This window comes from Chiloscyllium plagiosum, chromosome 2 (assembly GCF_004010195.1).
Source record: "Chiloscyllium plagiosum isolate BGI_BamShark_2017 chromosome 2, ASM401019v2, whole genome shotgun sequence".
NCBI classification, from domain to species: Eukaryota; Metazoa; Chordata; class Chondrichthyes; order Orectolobiformes; family Hemiscylliidae; genus Chiloscyllium; species Chiloscyllium plagiosum.
Genome location: NC_057711.1, coordinates 91,728,446 through 91,737,757, shown reverse-complemented (window position 1 = coordinate 91,737,757; position 9,312 = coordinate 91,728,446). Strand labels below are relative to the sequence as shown.

Sequence of the window (9,312 nt, the reverse complement as noted above, 5' to 3'; positions counted from 1 at the left end):
AGCACCTCCTTCCGTCTGCGTCCGTAACTCTATTTCTCTCCAGTTATGCAACAGCGAGTTATATTGTGCCACTTTCCAACCTAACCCAGTACAATCTTAGCACCCGCCCCCTTTGTGCCCCGGTTCAGGCCGCATTGGCCGATCCCCTGCGACTCGCTGACGGCTCCGCTTCGCTGTGCGGTCAAGCGCACTGCCAATCAGACAGACAGCTTTTTTTCACTCAGGGTAGGTTGTTCGGCGGCTGACCTACTAACACAGATCTCGGGCACCATCAGCATCAGGCAGACGGCTTTGTGAGAAGCACGGTTTCAATGGGAAGTAAGAAAGAGAGGAAAGAGGCATGATAAGTAAAATATCGGTGTATTTCCAACGCGCGAGACGACCTCGGCTTTGGTTCTCAGCGGTTGCAGTTATGCTGTTTGGCGAGGTAAATGCTACTTTGATTTGTTGTTTTCTGGGGTGGTGCATGTAATAAAATGGATTTAATCTCCAACTAAAGACGCAAAACTCCAGAGCGACAGTGTTTTGCGTCTCCCTGTAACGAACAGCTTCTATATATAAATTCTTTTATATTTATAATATCTATCCACTGAAGAGGTACTGACCGTGCTATTATGTAACCGCAGAAACGCTGCTAGCCTTTTATAATGTCTGTGAATTGATGCAAAACTAAAGAGAGGAAAGGAACCCTGCAAAATAAACAAAAGAACGGGATAGACGTTGCAATTTTATAACGTGGAATTAGGATATCTGTGACAGGTTTCATGAATGTGTATGTGATACTGATACAGGTTGGTTCTGAGCAATATATGTAATGGGATAACTATCGCTTTATGTGGCAAATTCTCCATTCTACTGTATATTTTTATGGTATTAATGCGTTATTATTAATAGCTTGTTCGCCTGCAGAGCACATCCTGTGCCTTGCACTGTAGGGCTTGTTCTTGTAAACATTGCATAATATAGCCATTATAAAACACTGGCAACATAAAGAGGCTGAAAGGGCGCTTTTGTAATTCTGGCATTAGGAAATTAGGACACGAGGGCAGTGCTGCTTGTTCTTTTAAAAAAAGATAAACAAATATTTATCATATTGGTTTGGAAACGATCATCACTACATATAATTCAATCCATTTAGAAAAATAAAATCCAACTATTTCCACAAACCTCGCGTTACTCACATCGGTTAATCGATCCACTCAAATGTATCATTCATTGTGGCAACTGACTGTCCTGTCCTTTTGAAGCAGAGCACGCCTATTTGGAAATGTTGCATAACGTAATCGGGAGGAGGAAAAGGTGGAATTCGCAAGGCACGAATAACAGGGATTGTGCAATCTTAACTGTAAGATTATCACAAAGCAGATATGCTTTGAGGAATTATCTAGGATATTTTAAATATCCATGTCCAGGAACCTACGTAATGGTAATTCTAAAGAATAAGCATTTCGATTATAATTGTCCACCGGAATGTAAGGGAACCTATACATAGCCTCTGGCGCGGCATCCTAAAAATACGGCGAAGAAAGCTTTGTCTTTTTAAAGTTTTTCTTAGCCAGATGGCGCGGCTTTTTCCTCCAGTAGAAAGGAGTATGTTGTAGGCGTTGGTGTTGGGAGCACGTGAAGGGCAGCGGTTGCATTCCTTTGTTCGGGGGGGATCGGAGTGAAGAGCAAGACCAAGAGCTGAATGAGGATGAATCAGCCGCAGGATCAGTACGGATGCTGCTTTTGTCACGTATCCTGATTCTTACTGTCGCAATCCACTGAAAGGAAGAGAAAACGCAACATACGCACAGAGGTACATTATTATGAAGCAATCGATTCAGGATTGGCACACCTTTCCAGAACATTTCATCAGTACAGTCATAAACCAGTTCAATATTATGAACATATTGAATAACATGGGGTGGTGAGACTGGCTGCCGGAGCTTTAAGGCGATCTTTCAAGTGGGATAGTAGTTTTAGCTTAAGAATCATCCCTCCCTTATCCAACCATTTAATGGTCCCAGCCCTTAGTACATGACAACTCCCATAGTGGTAAGTACATGGATTGTATTTTTTTTCTGAATCTGGTGATTTTAATAACTAGTTGATGACTGAAGATAAAGCTTTAAATTGTTTTAAAACGTATTGTTAATTTCATTTATTAATGTCACCTTTATTTAAAAATAATTTCTCTGCCAATTAGTTCCATTAAGTTCGCACTTCATTGCTTTGCAAAAGATTTTTTTGCCATCCCTCCCCCTGCCATGTTCAAAAATTTTTTTTGGCTAAGCTGTCTTTGTGATACTTGTTTTACTTCTAAAATAACAATAACTACATTGTAGTGTTTAAAATCTATGTCACTGTTACTGTTGACCCGACAGCAAGCCAGAATTGTATATGGCTGGCTAAATAGGTCATTGGTGTAATAGCTTTATTTTCCTGGTGCTTAGTAATGTTGTCACCAGTAATGCTGGATTTGATGGCTGAGTTGCAATAAGGGAAAAGTTCTTTAGGTGGCGCAATAATCATTTTCACCCCTGCTGAAACAGAAACTTTTTTGCTCTGCCCCAACACCCATCATTGTGAGTTCCGCATCGTAACAAAATCACGAGAAAAGCGACTCAACTTAGGCGAGATTGAGTGAAATGCAGGTAAATCGCAGCTTCATTTGGAAGGTGTGTTTGGGTATACTACTTTCCTCAACACAGGATTGTCCATTACAGTTCTTGACTGGGCCCGCAGTTCTGTTAGATCCATTTCCCATACTTCTGCACTTGTCCCTTCCCATTCCACCCCCAACCACCCACAACACCAATATGGCCCCCTTAGTGCTCACTTTCCATCCCTCAACAGTTGCATCCAGAGGATCTTAAGCCATCGTTTCTGCTATCTCCAGGCATATATTCTCCTCCCTTCCCTTGTCAGCCTTAGAACATAGAACATTACAGCACAGGCCCTTCGACCCTCGATGTTGCGCCTACTTGTGAAACCAATCTGAAGGCCATCAAACCTATGCTATTCCATTTTTGGCCATATATCTATCCACTGACCATTTAAATACCCTTGAAGTTGGTGAATCTACTACGGTGCAGGCACTGCGTTCCACACCCTTCCTGCTCTCTAAGTAAAGAAATTACCTCTGACATCTGTCCCATATCTATCACCCTTCAATTTAAAGTTATATCCCCTCTAGTCATCACCATCCAAGGAAAAAGACTCTTACTGTCCACCCTATCTAACCCTCTGATTATTTTATATGTCTCAATGAAGTCACCTCTCAAGCCTCCAGTCCCTCAGCCTTACCTCGTAAGACCTGCCCTCCATACCAGGCAACATCCTCTGAACCTTCTCCAAAGCTTTCACATCTTTCCTATAACACAGTGATCAGAACTGTATGCAATATTCCAAGTGCAGAGTTCTATACAGCTGCAGCATGACCTAATGGTTCCGAAACTCAATCCCTCTACTAATAAAAACCAACACACTGTATGCCTTCTTAACAACCCTATCTACCTGGTTGGCAACTTTCAGGAATCTATATACATGGACACCGAGATCCCGGTGCTCATCAACACTACCAAGAGTCTTACCAATAGCCTAGTACTCTGCATTCCTGTTACTCGTTCCAAAGTGAATCACCTCGCCTTTATCTGCATTAAACTCCTCTTATTTGCCGCCTCTCAGCCCAGCTCTGCAGCTTATCTATGTCTCTCTGTAAACAACAACATCCTTCGGCACTATCCACAACTCCACCAACCTTCGTGTCGTCTGCAAATTTACTAACCCATCCTCCTAGGCTCTCATCCTGGTCATTTATAAAAACCATTGGGGAACCATATTATAAACCATAGTGGACCCAAAACAGATCCTTGCGATACACCACTAGTAATTAAACTCCAGGATGAACATTTCCCATCAACCACCACCCTTTGCCTTCTTACAGCTAGCCAATTTCTGATCCAAACGGCTAAATCACCCTCAATCCCATACCTCCGCATTTGGTGCAATAGCTAGCGTGGGGAGCCTTATCAAACGCCTTCCTGAAATCCATAAACAGCACATCAACTGTTTTACTGTCATCTACCTGTTTGGTCACCTTCTCAAAGGTTTGTGAGGCACGACCTACCCTTCACAAAACCGCATTGACTATCCCTCATCAAATTATTCCTCTCTAGATAATTATAAATCCTTTTTTTAATAATCTTTCCAACACTTTACCCACAACAAAAGTAAGGCTCATTGGTCTATAATTACCAGGGTTGTCTCTATTCCCCTCCTTGAACAAGGGAACAGCATTTGCTATCATCTAGTCTTCTGGCACTATTCCTGTAGACAATGACAACGTAAAGATCAAAGCCAAAAGCTTGGCAATTTCCTCTCTGGCTTCCCATAGAGCTGCTTCCTCTGAGACACCCTGGTCCACTCCTCCTCCACTCCCAACATCTCCTTACATCTCTGTAGCATCTTCCCATGAAATGTAAAAGGTGTAATACTTACCTGTTTACGTCCTCCCATTTCACTATGCAAGGCCTCAAACACACTTTCCAAGTGAAGTAGTGATTTACCTGCACTTCACTGAGTCTAGACTATTGTACTCACTGCTCACAACAATCTCCTCTACATTGGGAAAATAAAACAAAGACTGAGTGACCACTTTGCGAAACACCTCCCCCCCCCGCCATATTCTATCTGCAAAAATGACCTCAAGTTTCCAGTTGTCTGCCACTTCCAACATACCATCACATTTTCTGGCCAAAATTTCTGTCTTGGATCTGCTGCAGTGCTCCAGCAAAACTCAGCTCAAGCCTGGAGAACAATGTCTCATTTTCTGCAGCCTTCAGGACTCATTATTGATTTGAATAATTTTAGGGCATAAGCACCTTCTTTACATTCTTAACCCATCCCCATACAGCATCTGTCATCATCACATGGACTGCTCTCATCACAGTGAACACAATTTCATCCACTAATGGTCCCCATAAGCACCTTTCTCTTCCCCTGGCTCATCATCATTCAACCGCTGTCCTTTCTCTCTGGGCTCCATCTTTGCCTATCATTACATCATTCCCCACCCCCCTCCCATCCCTGCTTTCAGCATATAGTATACCACTTTCAGCATATGTACCCACTGAGAGCTCCTATCAGTTCTGAAGAAGGTCTTTGGACGCAAAATGTTGACTCTGTTTTCTGTCTAGTGTTCTGGCCTCAACTGCTTTCTTTGACAAAGAATTTCATAGGCTTACCACTCTTTGGGTGAATATCAGATTCCTGAAGAAGGGCTAATGCCCGAAACGTCGATTCTCCTGTTCCCTAGATGCTGCCTGACCTGCTGCGCTTTTCCAGCAACACATTTCCATCTCTGATCTCCAGCATCTGCAGACCTCACTTTCTCCTCATAAATTTCTCCTCAACTCAATCCTGAATGACCTACCTTTTTATTGTTCGATTGTCACCCCTAGTTCTGGACTCCCTGATCATCAGGAACCTCCTTCCTGTGTTTACTCTATCTGGTCTTCTTAAAATTTTATAAGTTTCCATGAGATTCCTTCTAAACTCCAATGAATATTGTTCTGATTGATCTGGTCTGCCTTCATAAGTCAGTCCAGCCACTGCAGGAATTAGGCTGGTACATTTTTAGTGCACTCACTTCATACTCAGAACATCATTCCTCAGATGAGATTATAATTGTCCAGCGTTCAGGTCCCTGAACAATTGCAACAAGACACCCCCATTCCTGTTGAATCCTCTCGCTATGAAGGCTAAAATGCCACTTGATTTTTTCACCACCTGCTGCATATACATGCTTGCTCCTGCTGACTGTGTTCAAGGAACCCTCCAACCACAAGGGATGAACTCAGATTTCTCCAGTTTCCTCATTTCCCCTCCCCCCAGCCTGTCTCATGGCACACTTTCCTCATTCCTGAAGAAGGGGTCATGCCCGAAACGTCAATTCTCCTACTCCGTGGATGCTGCCTGACCTGCTGCGCTTTTCCAGCAACACATTTTCAGCTGTGTTCAAGAATACCCATGTCTCATAGTACCTCCTCTTTCCCATTCTGTCACCATTCATAAAATAATCTGCCACTCACTCAATTTGTCCAAATTGTTACTGATAGTATTTAGTTGTGATTTTTAGACATTAAGTAGTCGGCACAAAAAATAGTATTTCTGTAATTTAAAAGTAAGAAAAGCAAAGTCATGATTAAAGTCAAACATTAGTGGAGTGCCTCAGGGGTCAGTGCTGGGTCCATCGCTGTTTGTTATTTATATCAATGATTTAGATGAGAATGTGTAAGGCATGATTAGTAAGTTTGCAGATAACACTAAAACAGGAGGTATCGTGGACAGTCAGGAAGGATATCAGAAATTACTGCAGGATCCTGATCAGCTAGGGAAGTGGGCTGAGAAATGGCACATAGAGTTTAATATACATAAGTGTGAGGTCTTGCATTTTGGAAAACCAAATCAAGGTAGGGAGTGTAGTGGAACAGTGGGACCTTATTCATTCATAGAATGTGGCATCGCTGGCTAGGTCAGCATTCATTGCCCATCCCCAATTGCTCATAGGAATTTGAAGGTCAACCACATTTTTGTGGATCTGGAGTCACATGTGGGCAAGACCAGAATGGTAGTATCCTTCCTTAAAGGATGTTAGTGAACCAGATGGAACGTTTCTGACAACAATGGCTTCATGATAATCATTAGACTTCTTATTTCAGATTTATTTTTGTTGAGTTCAAATTCCACCATCTGTGATGAAAGGATTCAAACCCAGGTTGGTCCCCAGAGTATTAATTATCTGCGATCTCCAGATTAATAGTCCAAGGGTAGTACCACTAGGCCATCACGTCCCCTTAATGTAATATTAAAACATGAATGACAGCTGTTCTTTCTATTTATTATGAAATTACTGTTATGCTTATTTCAATTTTAAATTCAATTGAATGGAAACCCTCAGCTTTGTTCACTTTTCATGCATAAACATCAAAGATATAGTGCAATAAAACCTTGAACCAGCTTTTCTAAACTTTGTAATTTCCAATTATAATTGCTACAGCCATTTGCAAATAGATATGATTGTGAAGGATTTCAGTTGATAGTTAAATGTTTAATTAACACGTTATATGAGTAATGTGTGAAATAATGAACATCTGCATTGAAGAAAATGAATCATAAGGAAAACGTTTTGTGACTTATTCCTCTAGAATTGCAAGGGTTAAGGATAATTGATACAATCCACTGGTAATATTATTGAATGACAACATATACCTTCTTTAAACTTCGTGTAGCTATCCAAGATTTATTTTCTTTGTGGCAGTCAAGGCAATTGTTTTTGTTTAAAAATAGTGCAGTTAATTTGTTAGAAAATTAAATGGAGATTCACTCAGTGACCAATTACTCGGTAACCAAATCAAATAAAATCCAAATTATTTGGTCTCTTTACCTAAATGATACGATTTTTATTAAGTTTTTTGAGAAGTTCCCCATTATACATAGCTATTGAAATATTTTCAGGTAATATTTTATAGTTAGCTGAAACTGGGGACCTGTCTAAACTTTCTGATGGTGGTAAAAGAAAATTCATGACTAAGAGTTTACAAGTGTTCAATTCTGCTTTAGATGCACTTGGATGAATAATTAGTTTCAATGCTACATAACTCAATTTTTAAAATTGAAAGCAATTTCCCAAATATACAATCAATTTCAAAAAACTAAGTGGAGTTTAAAAGAAGCAATTTTTCTTCACTGAGGGGAGGTCCTGTAGGACAAACAGGGAGACAGCTAACGATCCATATCCATGAACACCAACTAGCCACGAAACGACACAACCAGCTATCCTTAGTAACCACAGACGTAGATGACAAGCAACTGGGACAACGCTACTATTATAGGACAAGCCAAACCGAGAACAGCCAGGGAATTCCTAGAGGCATGGCACTCATCCACAGATTCTATCAACAAACACATCGACCTGGATTCAATATACCGGCCACTGCAGCGGACAGCTGGAACTGACAACCGGAAGCGGCAGAGACAAACCACTATAAATGCAGGAGGAAATATCACAGAAGCGCTTCACAGGAGGCTCCCAAGCACTGAGGATGTCACCTAGACAGGGGACGAAACGTCTGCAACACAAATTCCCAGCTCGGCAAACAGAACCACAACAAAAAACAGGGTTCAGAAAAGATTTACAAGAATGTTGCCAGGATTGGATGGTTTGAGCTATAGGGAGAAGCTGAATAGGCTGAGGCTATTTTTCCTGGAGTGTCAGGCTGAGGGGTGACCTTATAGAGGCTTATAAAATCATGAGGGGCACAGGTAGGATGAGTAGCCAAGGTCTTTTCCCCAGGGCAGGGAGGTCCAGAACTAGAGGGCATAGGTTTAAGGTGAGACGGGAAAGATTTAAAAAGGACTATGGGGCAACGTTTTCACACCGAGCGTGGTGTGTGTATGGAATGAGCTGCCAGAGGAAGTGATAAAGGCTGGTACAATTACAAGATTTTAAAGGCATCTTGATGGGTATATGAATAGGAGGGGTTTAAGGGATATGCTGGCAAATGGGACTAGATTCGGTTAGGCTATATGGTCAGCATGAATGGATTGGACTGAAGGGTCTGTTTGCATGCTGTACAGCTCTATGACTGTATGAGATAGACTTGTTTTGATCTTCTGTTTGGGGATGGAGGGAGGTCTTCTGCTGCTGTGGTTGACCCAGTTTCACCAACATTGCTTTGTCAGCAGTGGTGACAGGAGCGAACTATTAAGATGAATTCACTTGATTTTGGATAATAACAAATCTTCTAATTATATTTTGCCTTTTTAATATTAGCCTTCACTGAAAAAGTGCAGAGCAGATAACTGTGTTAAGATTTTAAAAACTAAATCAGCATGTTCCAATACTTGGAGTGATCCTGGGTGTCATTCACTTTGCTTGCTGAATGTCTTTTTTGTTACACAGTGCTCTCTGTAATAAAGATTTGGAGATGCTGGTGTTGGACTGGGGTGTACAAAGTTTAAAAATCACACAACACCAGGTTATAGTCTAACAGGTTTAATTGGAAGCACACTAGCTTTCGGAGCGACGCTCCTTCATCAGGTGATTGTGGAGGGCTCGATTGTAACACAGAATTTGTAGCAAAATTTGCAGTGTGATGTAACTGAAATTATACATTGAAAAATTGATTGTCTGTTAAGCAGAGGAAAGTGGCCGAGCAGAGGCTGATAGCTAAGTTCGGTACCTATCAGGAGGGCCTCAACCGGGACCTTGGGTTCATGTCACATTACAGGTGATCACCATTGCACTACACACACACACACACACAC

At 41.5% G+C, this 9,312-nt stretch overlaps 1 protein-coding gene across 3 annotated transcripts in view; it reads left to right on the top strand.

Annotated features, from left to right (window-relative positions):
• Positions 1–232: 232 nt before the first annotated feature.
• nfil3 (nuclear factor, interleukin 3 regulated) overlaps positions 233–9,312 on the top strand; it is a 17,852-nt gene continuing 8,772 nt past the window's right edge. The window contains exons 1-2 of one of the 3 annotated variants that reach the window (XM_043714181.1): positions 233–427; positions 1,251–2,037. The gene's annotated coding sequence lies outside the window, so the exon portion shown is untranslated. Of the gene's footprint in view, positions 428–1,247; positions 2,038–9,312 lie in introns of all 3 variants that reach the window. The other 2 variants (XM_043714173.1, XM_043714163.1) reach the window with 2 other exon arrangements.